Source organism: Acipenser ruthenus, chromosome 48, assembly GCF_902713425.1.
Source record: "Acipenser ruthenus chromosome 48, fAciRut3.2 maternal haplotype, whole genome shotgun sequence".
Classification (NCBI taxonomy): Eukaryota; Metazoa; Chordata; class Actinopteri; order Acipenseriformes; family Acipenseridae; genus Acipenser; species Acipenser ruthenus.
In genome coordinates this window covers 6,519,387-6,529,161 of record NC_081236.1, presented here as the reverse complement: position 1 = coordinate 6,529,161, position 9,775 = coordinate 6,519,387, and the positions used below count along the sequence as shown (strand labels likewise).

Below are 9,775 nucleotides of genomic sequence, written 5' to 3'. Positions count from 1 at the left end.
GATTCAAACCAAGGATTTCCTGTTTACAAGGCAGGTGCTTTAACCAACTAAGCCACAATGCCTCACACTTGCCAGCTGCTCGGTGTGCTAAACTGAAGGGCTACAAAACTGTCCCAGGACACGGTGGCCAGCAAGATTATTTTGTTTTGACAGCTTTCCTCAATTTTTCTGACATCGTCTCCCAGTGCTCCAAGTGGTGCACTTGTCTTTTGTGTGGTACTTGTACGGCAGGACGCTGCGGTTGTGATTTGGAGGCTCACCAGGAGCTGCTTTTTCAAAACTTGTAATCTGGATACAAATTATCTGGATTTGTAATCCTATATTTTGTGACCGAGATTACTTTTTAAAATGCTGGACATTTTAATCGCAATTCGTAATATGGATATTTCAGCAGTGACATTTTCTGAACAAACGGATCAAAACGATCCAGATTACAAGTTTTAAAAAACCGGCTCCTGGAGCATATCTCTTTTGCGTCTCCCTCTTGTCCTGTTATTCTGATTGATTTAGCTTCAATGACAACATTAATCGTGTGAAATGTTGAAGATAAGAAGACTTTTTTTGTAATAGTATGCCTAATAGTTAGATGGATAGAGAGAAGGAGAGAGTTAAAAAAATTATATTTATTTTTTGAAATCAAAATATAGATAGAGAAAACATATATAAATATATTTATAATTCTGAATCAAAAGTTAGATAGAGATTAATAAAATAAATAATTACATTTATAAATCAAAAGATAGCTAGATTGATTGAATGAATGAAACCAGAAAGGGCTGGGTTTTATAAGAGTGTTTTTAATAAACAACAAAGTGTGATTTCATGGAAGGGCGGGGTAAAGAAATACCACCTGGAGATGCCGGGGATTGAACCCGGGGCCTCATACATGCGAAGCATGCGCTCTACCACTGAGCTACATCCCCTGTTGTCATTGAGCACATGAACTCTTGAAGTCTTGAACTGGATGCGAGCAGCGATCGGGAGCCAGTGGAGTGAGCGGTAGTCTAGACGGGAGAGTACCAGGGTCTGGACCAGGAGCTGGGTGGTGTAGTTGGTGAGGAAGGTGTCAGATTCTTCGTATGTTGCTCAGGAAGAATCGGCAAGTGCGTGCCAGAGTGGAGATGTGCTGGGAATTAGAGAGGAGGGGGCCCAGGGATCGGGTGTAGAGAGAGAACAGAAGAGGACCGAAGACTGACCCTTGGGGGACTCCTGTTGAGAGAAGGCGAGGTGAGGAGGTTACTCCACGCCAGGTTATCTGGTAAGTGCGGTTGGAGAGGTAGGAGGAGAACCAGGCCAGAGCAGTGCCAGAGATTCCCAGGTCAGCGAGAGAGGATAGTAGAATAGAATGATCGACAGAATCAAAGGCAGCAGAGAGGTCGAGGAGAATTAGGACAGAGGAGATAGAGGCAGCTCGGGCAGTTTAGTGAGTTAGTGACAGACAGAAGGGCGGTTTCAGTGGAGTCAGCAGAGCAGAAGCCAGATTGTTGAGAGTGGTTGGACAGGAAAGCAGAGAGCTGGCGGTGTACAGCCCACTCGAGGGTTTTGGAGAGGAAGGGTAGGAGGGAGACTCTGGAGGGAGGATGGTAGCTCTGGAGGGAGGTGGGGTTGAGGGTAGGTTTTTTGAGAAGGGGAGTGATAGAGGCCTGTTTGAAGGCAGAGGGAAAGAGTCCAGAAAGGAGAGAGGTGTTGAGAAGGGAGGAGATGAAGGGAAGTAGAGCAGGAGCAGCAGCTTGAAAGAGGTGAGTCGGGAGGAGGTCCAGGGCACGTGTGGTGGGTTTGTGACCCTGGAGCAGGGAGGAGAGGTCAGTCTGAGAGGGGAGAGAAGGTGGAGAAGGAGGGTGAGTTAGTAGGGGATGCAGTGGATGTAGGGGTTGGAGCGGGAGGGGGTGCGGGGGAGGGAGATGTGTTAAAGAGTTTGTGGGTATCTGAGATTTTAAAAGAGAAGAAAGAGGCAAAGTCATCAGAGGTGATAGAGGAGGGAGGAGGAGGGGGGAGGGTTTAGGAGGGAGGAGAAGGTAGAGAATAGTTTACATGGGTTGTTAGTGGAGGCTTGGATTATAGATTGGAAATAAGAACATTTAGCAGAGGAAAGAGTAAAGGAGAAGGAGGAGAGGAGGAGAGAGCGGTAGAGGTCTAGGGCAGCAGGGAGTTTGGTTCTGCGCTGTACCCTGCTTTCCTGTGCTGTACCCTGCTCCCCTGTGTTGTATCCTGGTCCCCTGTGCTGTACCCTGTGCTGTACCCTGCTCTCCTGTGCAGCACTCTGCTCCCCTGTGCGGTACCCTGCTCCCCTGTGCTGTACTCAGCGCTGTACCCTGCTCTCCTCTGCTGCACTCTGCTCTCCTGTGCTGTACCCTGCTCCCCTGTGCTGTACCCAGCTCCCCTGTGCTGTACCCTGCTCCCCTGTGCTGTACCCAGCTCCCCTGTGCTGTACCCTGCTCCCCTGTGCTGTACCCAGCTCCCCTGTGCTGCACTCTGCTCCCCTGTGCGGCAAGCAGGGCCTTTACTTCATACCTGCAAAAACTTCAATCTTGTTAGCTGGGAAAATCACAAATTAATTAAACTGTTTCTGTCAAAGAGCCAGACATCTCTGCCGCATACCCCTTTCACTCAAAAAAGGTGCTCACACCTCGTACAAGGGAAGATGGTTTTCAGGGTCACTCTGTGACACTGGGTTCGAATCCCCGCAGTGCCTCTTTAATTTCTTCTTCCAAAGGTAAATGCATACCTTCGTCTAAAAAAAACACAACTAAGTAATAAAAAATCATGTATAAGCATTCATGACTCAAAACTATACCCTTTGAATCATACTACACAGATGGACTAGAAGTCCATTGCGCCACAGAGCCCTGCACTGTTTTAAGCTACACGGCAAAAGTGAGATAGATGGAGCCAAGGCCACGGAGGAAAATGTGCCAAAAAACGACGGGGATGGGATTCAAACCTGCGCGTGCAGAGTACAGTGCAATACATCGCCTTTACAGCTCGGTCACCTCGTCCTCCATGCAGCAATCACACATAAAAAAAACACACATTTCAGTTTTGGTTTTTGTTCCAACTGAACTCTCAATTACTTAATTGAACTAAGAATTTGCTTAAATTGACTTTTTAAATTGATTAGGGTTCAATTAAGTAATTGAGAGCTCAGCTGGAACAAAAACCAGCAGGACACTGAGTCCCCAGGACCAGGGTTGAGAACCACTGTTCTTCCATCAGCCAGCCCTTTCATTCATTCATTCATTCATTCATTCAATCATTCATTCATTCGTTCATTCAATCTATCTATGTTTTGTTGCACAGAGTGAGACTAAGATTACAACAGGGGATGTACAGTGCCTATAGTAAGTATTCACTATTCATCCCCCTTGGACGTTTTCACAGTTTGTTGTGTTACAACCTGAAATCTTGATGCATTTAAATGGGATTTACACAACCTACTCAACACTTTCAATGTGGGAAAAATAAAAACCTGAGAAGTCTTAATTAGATAAGTACTCACCCCCTTTGCTATGACACTCCTAAATAAGCCCTGGTGCAACCAATTGCCTTCAGAATTCACACAATAAGTTCAATGGAGTCCATCTGTGTGCAATAGAAAAGGTTCACATGATTTTGGATTAAATACACCTGTCCCACAGTTAGATAGTGCATTCACAGCAAAGGTACTACCATGAAGACCAAGACAACTCTGGAATAAAGTTGTGGAAAGGCACAGATCAGGGGAGGGGTATAAAACGATTTCAAAGGCATTGAATATCCCTTGGAGCACTGTCAAGTCTACCATTAAGAAGTGGAAGGTATACGGCACCACCACGAATCTGCTTAGAGCAGGCCGTCCTCCCAAACTGAGCAGCCGGGTAAGAAGGGCATTGGTCAGAGAAGTCACCAAGAGGCCAATGACAACTCTGAAAGACCTACAGCGTTCCATGGCTGAGACGAAAGAAACTGTCCATGTGTCAACAATAGCTCAGGTACTCCACAAATCTGGCCTGTATGGAAAAGTGGCAAGAAGGAAGCCATTTCTGAAAAAGGCCAATGTAAAATCCTGCTTGGAATTTGCAAAAAAGGATCATGCTATGGGGATGCTTTTCATCGGCAGGGACTGGGAAGCTTGTCAGGGTAGAGGGCAAAATGAATGGACAATGACCCCAAGCACACAGCCAAAGAGACACTAGAGTGGCTTAAAAACAAGAAAGCGAACATCCTAGAGTGGCCCAGTCAAAGCCCGGACTTGAATCAGATTGAGAATCAGTGGCAAGACTTGAAGATTGCTGTCCACCAATGATCCCCATCCATCTTGACAGAGCTTGAATAATTTTGCCAAGAAGAATGGGTGAATATTGCACGATCCAGATGTGCAAACCTGGTAGAAACTTACCCCAAAAGACTTACAGGTGCCAAAGTTGTTTCTACCAAGTATTGACTCAGGGGTGAATACTTATCTAACCAAGACATTTCAGTTTTTTTATTTTTCATTAACTGTTGTTTCACAATAAAAATTCTCTTGCCTCTTCAAAGTGTTGAGTAGGTTGTGTAAATCAAAGGAAAAAATCCCATTTAAATACATCAAGATGTCAGGTTGTAAACTTCCAAGGGGGGTGAATACTTTCTATAGGCACTGTAGCTCAGTGGTAGAGTGCATGCATCACATGTATGAGGCCCTGGGTTCACTCTCCAGGTGGAATTCCTTTACTTAATATTACAATGAAATCACACTTTGTTGTTTATTAAAACACTCCTAACCCTAACCCACCACCTGGCCCTTTCTGGTTTCATTCATTCAATCTATCTATCTATCTACTGTATTGGTAAATAAGTGGAAATCTCCCAGTCTTTCAGTCAAGTCTGGTGCCCGACAGGGATTGGTTTGGACAAGCTTGGGGGGGTCATCAGTTAATATAGGGCTGGGTGAAAGCTGAAATGTGTTTTTTTTATGTGATTGCTGCATGGAGGACGAGGTGACCGAGCGGTAAAGGCGATGTATTGCACTGTACTCTGCACGCGCAGGTTTGAATCCCATCCCCGTCGTTTTCTGGCCTTGGTTCCATCTACCTCAACTTTGCCGAGGATTGTGGTTGAGGAGTGACTTATTATTTACTTTTTGAGACTGAACCTGTTTCTGTTTTTACCCCGATATCATTGTTGATAGCGGGGTGGATTATTGTTTTTCATTTGGATTATTTTGGGTATTTTTGTTTGTAAAAATAAAAGAGTATTTCTTTGGGAGAAACAGTTTGGACATTATGTATCTGCTGTCCTGTCACACCTTAGCAGTCCATTTATTCAGCACGTCTCAGGTGCGTCAGGTCCAATTTATTTTCACACACGCTGTTTAAAAGTATTTTTTTCACAGTAAAACAGGTTTAAAAGGCACTGCATATCAAAAGGACACTCAATACTGCACCTCCTGGCCCCGCTCCACCCCTTGTTTGCTGTATTTTTCACATACCTCTTCATAGTCGTGCATACCGATAAATCCTCTCCTGATCACTCGTTTTATCACCAAATTCTTCAATATTTCATATATAATGTCCAAACTGTTTCTCCCAAAGAAATACTCTTTTATAATGCGATCCAAGTCATTATTTTATTACTATAACATCACAAAAAGCTCTGCAAATAATGTCTGTGATATTCTTTGAGCGCTGGATGCAGAAGCAGCTATCTTGTTTGTTTATGTCCGTGTTCTCTCTGTGGTGCCGGAGCTTTGTGTATTGCTCAGATACACCCCTTTTTTTCGGCTTCTCTTAGCTCCTATCAGTCTCACTATGCCATTGAAAGGTTTTCTCTGCTTTTTCTGCTTCATGTGCTTCATGTCTTTCTGATGAGGTGGGACAGGGTCCGACATAGGACCGCAAAGGGGTGACTAGAGAGTTCCATGGAGAGGAGCATTTACAAGTTCATTCCAATTTTTGGATGGCCTTTCCCCTCGGTGTAGGGCTTAACACGAGGTTAAAAGCAGAATGAGCACAATGTAAGAACAAAACAAAGTTTGCAAATGAGAGGAGGCCATTCGGCCCATCTTGCGCGTTTGGCTGTTAGTAGCTTATTGATCCTAGAACCTCATCAAGCAGCTTCTTGAAGGATCCCAGGGTGTCAGCTTCAACAACATTACTGGGGAATTGGTTCTAGAATCCTCTGTGTAAAAAAAGTGCCTCCTATTTTCTGTTCTGAATGCCCCTTTATCTAATCTCCATTTGTGACCTCTGATCCTTGTTTCTTTTTTCAGGTCTAAAAAGTCCCTTGGGTCGACATTGTCAATACCTTTTAGAATTCTGAATGCTTGAATCAGATCACCGCATAGTCTAATTTGTTCAAGACTGAATAGATTCAATTCTTTGAGCCTGTCTGCATACGACATGCCTTTTAAACCTGGGATAATTCTGGTTGCTCTTCTTTGCACTCTTTCTAGAGCAGCAATATCCTTTTTGTAACGAGGAGACCAGAACTGAACACAATATTCTAGTTGAGGTCTTACTAATGCATTCTTAAGTTTTAACATTACTTCCCTTGATTTAAAATCAACATTTTTCATAATATATCCGAGCATCTTGTTGGCTTCCCCACATTGTCTAGATGAAGACATTTCTTAGTCAACATAAACTCCTAGATCTTTTTCATAGATTCCTTCTTCAATTTCAGTATCTTCTACATGATATTTATAATGCACATTTTTATTGCCTGCATGCAGTACTTTACACTTTTCTCTATTAAATGTCATTTGCCATGTGTCTGAATGCTGTCTAGATCATTTTGAATGAACTTTGCTCCTGCAGCAGTGTTTGCTACTCCTATTTTTGTATCGTCTGCAAATTTAACAAGTTTGCTTACTATACCAGAATCTAAATCATGAATGTAGATTACAAATAGCAGAGGACCTAATACTGATCCCTGTGGTACACCACTGGTTACCTCGCTCCATTTTGAGGTTTCTCGTCTAATTAATACTTTCTGTTTTCTACATGTTAAAAGCTCCCTAATCCATGTGCATGTATTTCTGTGAATCCCTACTACGTTAATTTTAGGAATTAATCTTTTTAGAAGAAGGTATGCATTTAACTTTGGGAGAAGAAGTAAAAGAGGCACTGCTGGGATTCAAACCAAGGATTTCCTGTTTACAAGGCAGGTGCTTTAACCAACTAAGCCACAATGCCTCACACTTGCCAGCTGCTCGGTGTGCTAAACTGAAGGGCTACAAAACTGTCCCAGGACTTGGTGGCCAGCAAGATTATTTTGTTTTGACAGCTTTCCTCAATTTTTCTGACATCGTCTCCCAGTGCTCCAAGTGGTGCACTTGTCTTTTGTGTGGTACTTGTACGGCAGGACGCTGCGGTTGTGATTTGGAGGCTCACCAGGAGCTGCTTTTTCAAAACTTGTAATCTGGATACAAATTATCTGGATTTGTAATCCTATATTTTGTGACCGAGATTACTTTTTAAAATGCTGGACATTTTAATCGCAATTCGTAATATGGATAATTCAGCAGTGACATTTTCTGAACAAACGGATCAAAACGATCCAGATTACAAGTTTTAAAAAACCGGCTCCTGGAGCATATCTCTTTTGCGTCTCCCTCTTGTCCTGTTATTCTGATTGATTTAGCTTCAATGACAACATTAATCGTGTGAAATGTTGAAGATAAGAAGACTTTTTTTGTAATGGTATGCCTAATAGTTAGATGGATAGAGAGAAGGAGAGAGTAAAAAAAAATTATATTTATTTTTTGAAATCAAAATATAGATAGAGAAAACATATATAAATATATTTAAAATTCTGAATCAAAAGTTAGATAGAGATTAATAAAATAAATAATTACATTTATAAATCAAAAGATAGATAGATTGATTGAATGAATGAAACCAGAAAGGGCTGGGTTTTGGAAGAGTGTTTTTAATAAACAACAAAGTGTGATTTCATGGAAGGGCGGGGTAAAGAAATACCACCTGGAGATGCCGGGGATTGAACCCGGGGCCTCATACATGCGAAGCATGCGCTCTACCACTGAGCTACATCCCCTGTTGCCATTGAGCACTTGAACTCTTGAAGTCTTGAACTGGATGCGAGCAGCGATCGGGAGCCGGTGGAGTGAGCGGTAGTCTAGACGGGAGAGTACCAGGGTCTGGACCAGGAACTGGGTGGTGTAGTTGGTGAGGAAGGTGTCAGATTCTTCGTATGTTGCTCAGGAAGAATCGGCAAGTGTGTGCCAGAGTGGAGATGTGCTGGGAATTAGAGAGGAGGAGGCCCAGGGATCGGGTGTAGAGAGAGAACAGAAGAGGACCGAAGACTGACCCTTGGGGGACTCCTGTTGAGAGAAGGCGAGGTGAGGAGGTTACTCCACGCCAGGTTACCTGGTAAGTGCGGTTGGAGAGGTAGGTGGAGAACCAGGCCAGAGCAGTGCCAGAGATTCCCAGGTCAGCGAGAGAGGATAGTAGAATAGAATGATCGACAGAATCAAAGGCAGCAGAGAGGTCGAGGAGAATTAGGACAGAGGAGATAGAGGCAGCTCGGGCAGTTTAGTGAGTCAGTGACAGACAGAAGGGCGGTTTCAGTGGAGTCAGCAGAGCAGAAGCCAGATTGTTGAGAGTGGTTGGACAGGAAAGCAGAGAGCTGGCGGTGTACAGCCCACTCGAGGGTTTTGGAGAGGAAGGGTAGGAGGGAGACTCTGGAGGGAGGATGGTAGCTCTGGAGGGAGGTGGGGTTGAGGGTAGGTTTTTTGAGAAGGGGAGTGATAGAGGCCTGTTTGAAGGCAGAGGGAAAGAGTCCAGAAAGGAGAGAGGTGTTGAGAAGGGAGGAGATGAAGGGAAGTAGAGCAGGAGCAGCAGCTTGAAAGAGGTGAGTCGGGAGGAGGTCCAGGGCACGTGTGGTGGGTTTGTGACCCTGGAGCAGGGAGGAGAGGTCAGTCTGAGAGGGGAGAGAAGGTGGAGAAGGAGGGTGAGTTAGTAGGGGATGCAGTGGATGTAGGGGTTGGAGCGGGAGGGGATGCGGGGGAGGGAGATGTGTTAAAGAGTTGGGTGGATATCTGAGATTTTAAAAGAGAAGAAAGAGGCAAAGTCATCAGAGGAGATAGAGGGAGGAGGAGGGGGGAGGGTTTAGGAGGGAGGAGAAGGTAGAGAATAGTTTACATGGGTTGTTAGTGGAGGCTTGGATTATAGATTGGAAATAAGAACATTTAGCAGAGGAAAGAGTAAAGGAGAAGGAGGAGAGGAGAGAGCGGTAGAGGTCTAGGGCAGCAGGGAGTTTGGTTCTGCGCTGCACCCTGCTTTCCTGTGCTGTACCCTGCTCCCCTGTGTTGTATCCTGGTCCCCTGTGCTGTACCCTGTGCTGTACCCTGCTCTCCTGTGCTGCACTCTGCTCCCCAGTGCGGTACCCTGCTCCCCTGTGCTGTACTCAGCGCTGTACCCTGCTCTCCTCTGCTGCACTCTGCTCTCCTGTGCTGTACCCTGCTCCCCTGTGCTGTACCCAGCTCCCCTGTGCTGTACCCTGCTCCCATGTGCTGTACCCTGCTCCCCTGTGCTGTACCCAGCTCCCCTGTGCTGTACCCTGCTCTCCTGTGCTGCACTCTGCTCCCCTGTGCGGCAAGCAGGGCCTTTACTTCATACCTGCAAAAACTTCAATCTTGTTAGCTGGGAAAATCACAAATTAATTAAACTGTTTCTGTCAAAGAGCCAGACATCTCTGCCGCTTACCCCTTTCACTCAAAAAAGGTGCTCACACCTCGTACAAGGGAAGATGGGTTTCAGGGTCACTCTGTGACACTGGGTTCGAATCCCCGCAGTGC

General features: G+C 44.9%; 2 non-coding genes across 2 annotated transcripts; both read right to left on the bottom strand.

Moving 5' to 3' along the window:
• Nucleotides 1-851: 851 nt before the first annotated feature.
• Nucleotides 852-923, bottom strand: trnaa-cgc (transfer RNA alanine (anticodon CGC)). The gene has a single exon. It is a non-coding gene; the product is annotated as a tRNA-Ala (tRNA).
• Nucleotides 924-7,941: 7,018 nt separating this feature from the next.
• Nucleotides 7,942-8,013, bottom strand: trnaa-cgc (transfer RNA alanine (anticodon CGC)). Its single transcript has one exon. It is a non-coding gene; the product is annotated as a tRNA-Ala (tRNA).
• Between the last annotated feature and the right edge of the window lie 1,762 nt (nucleotides 8,014-9,775).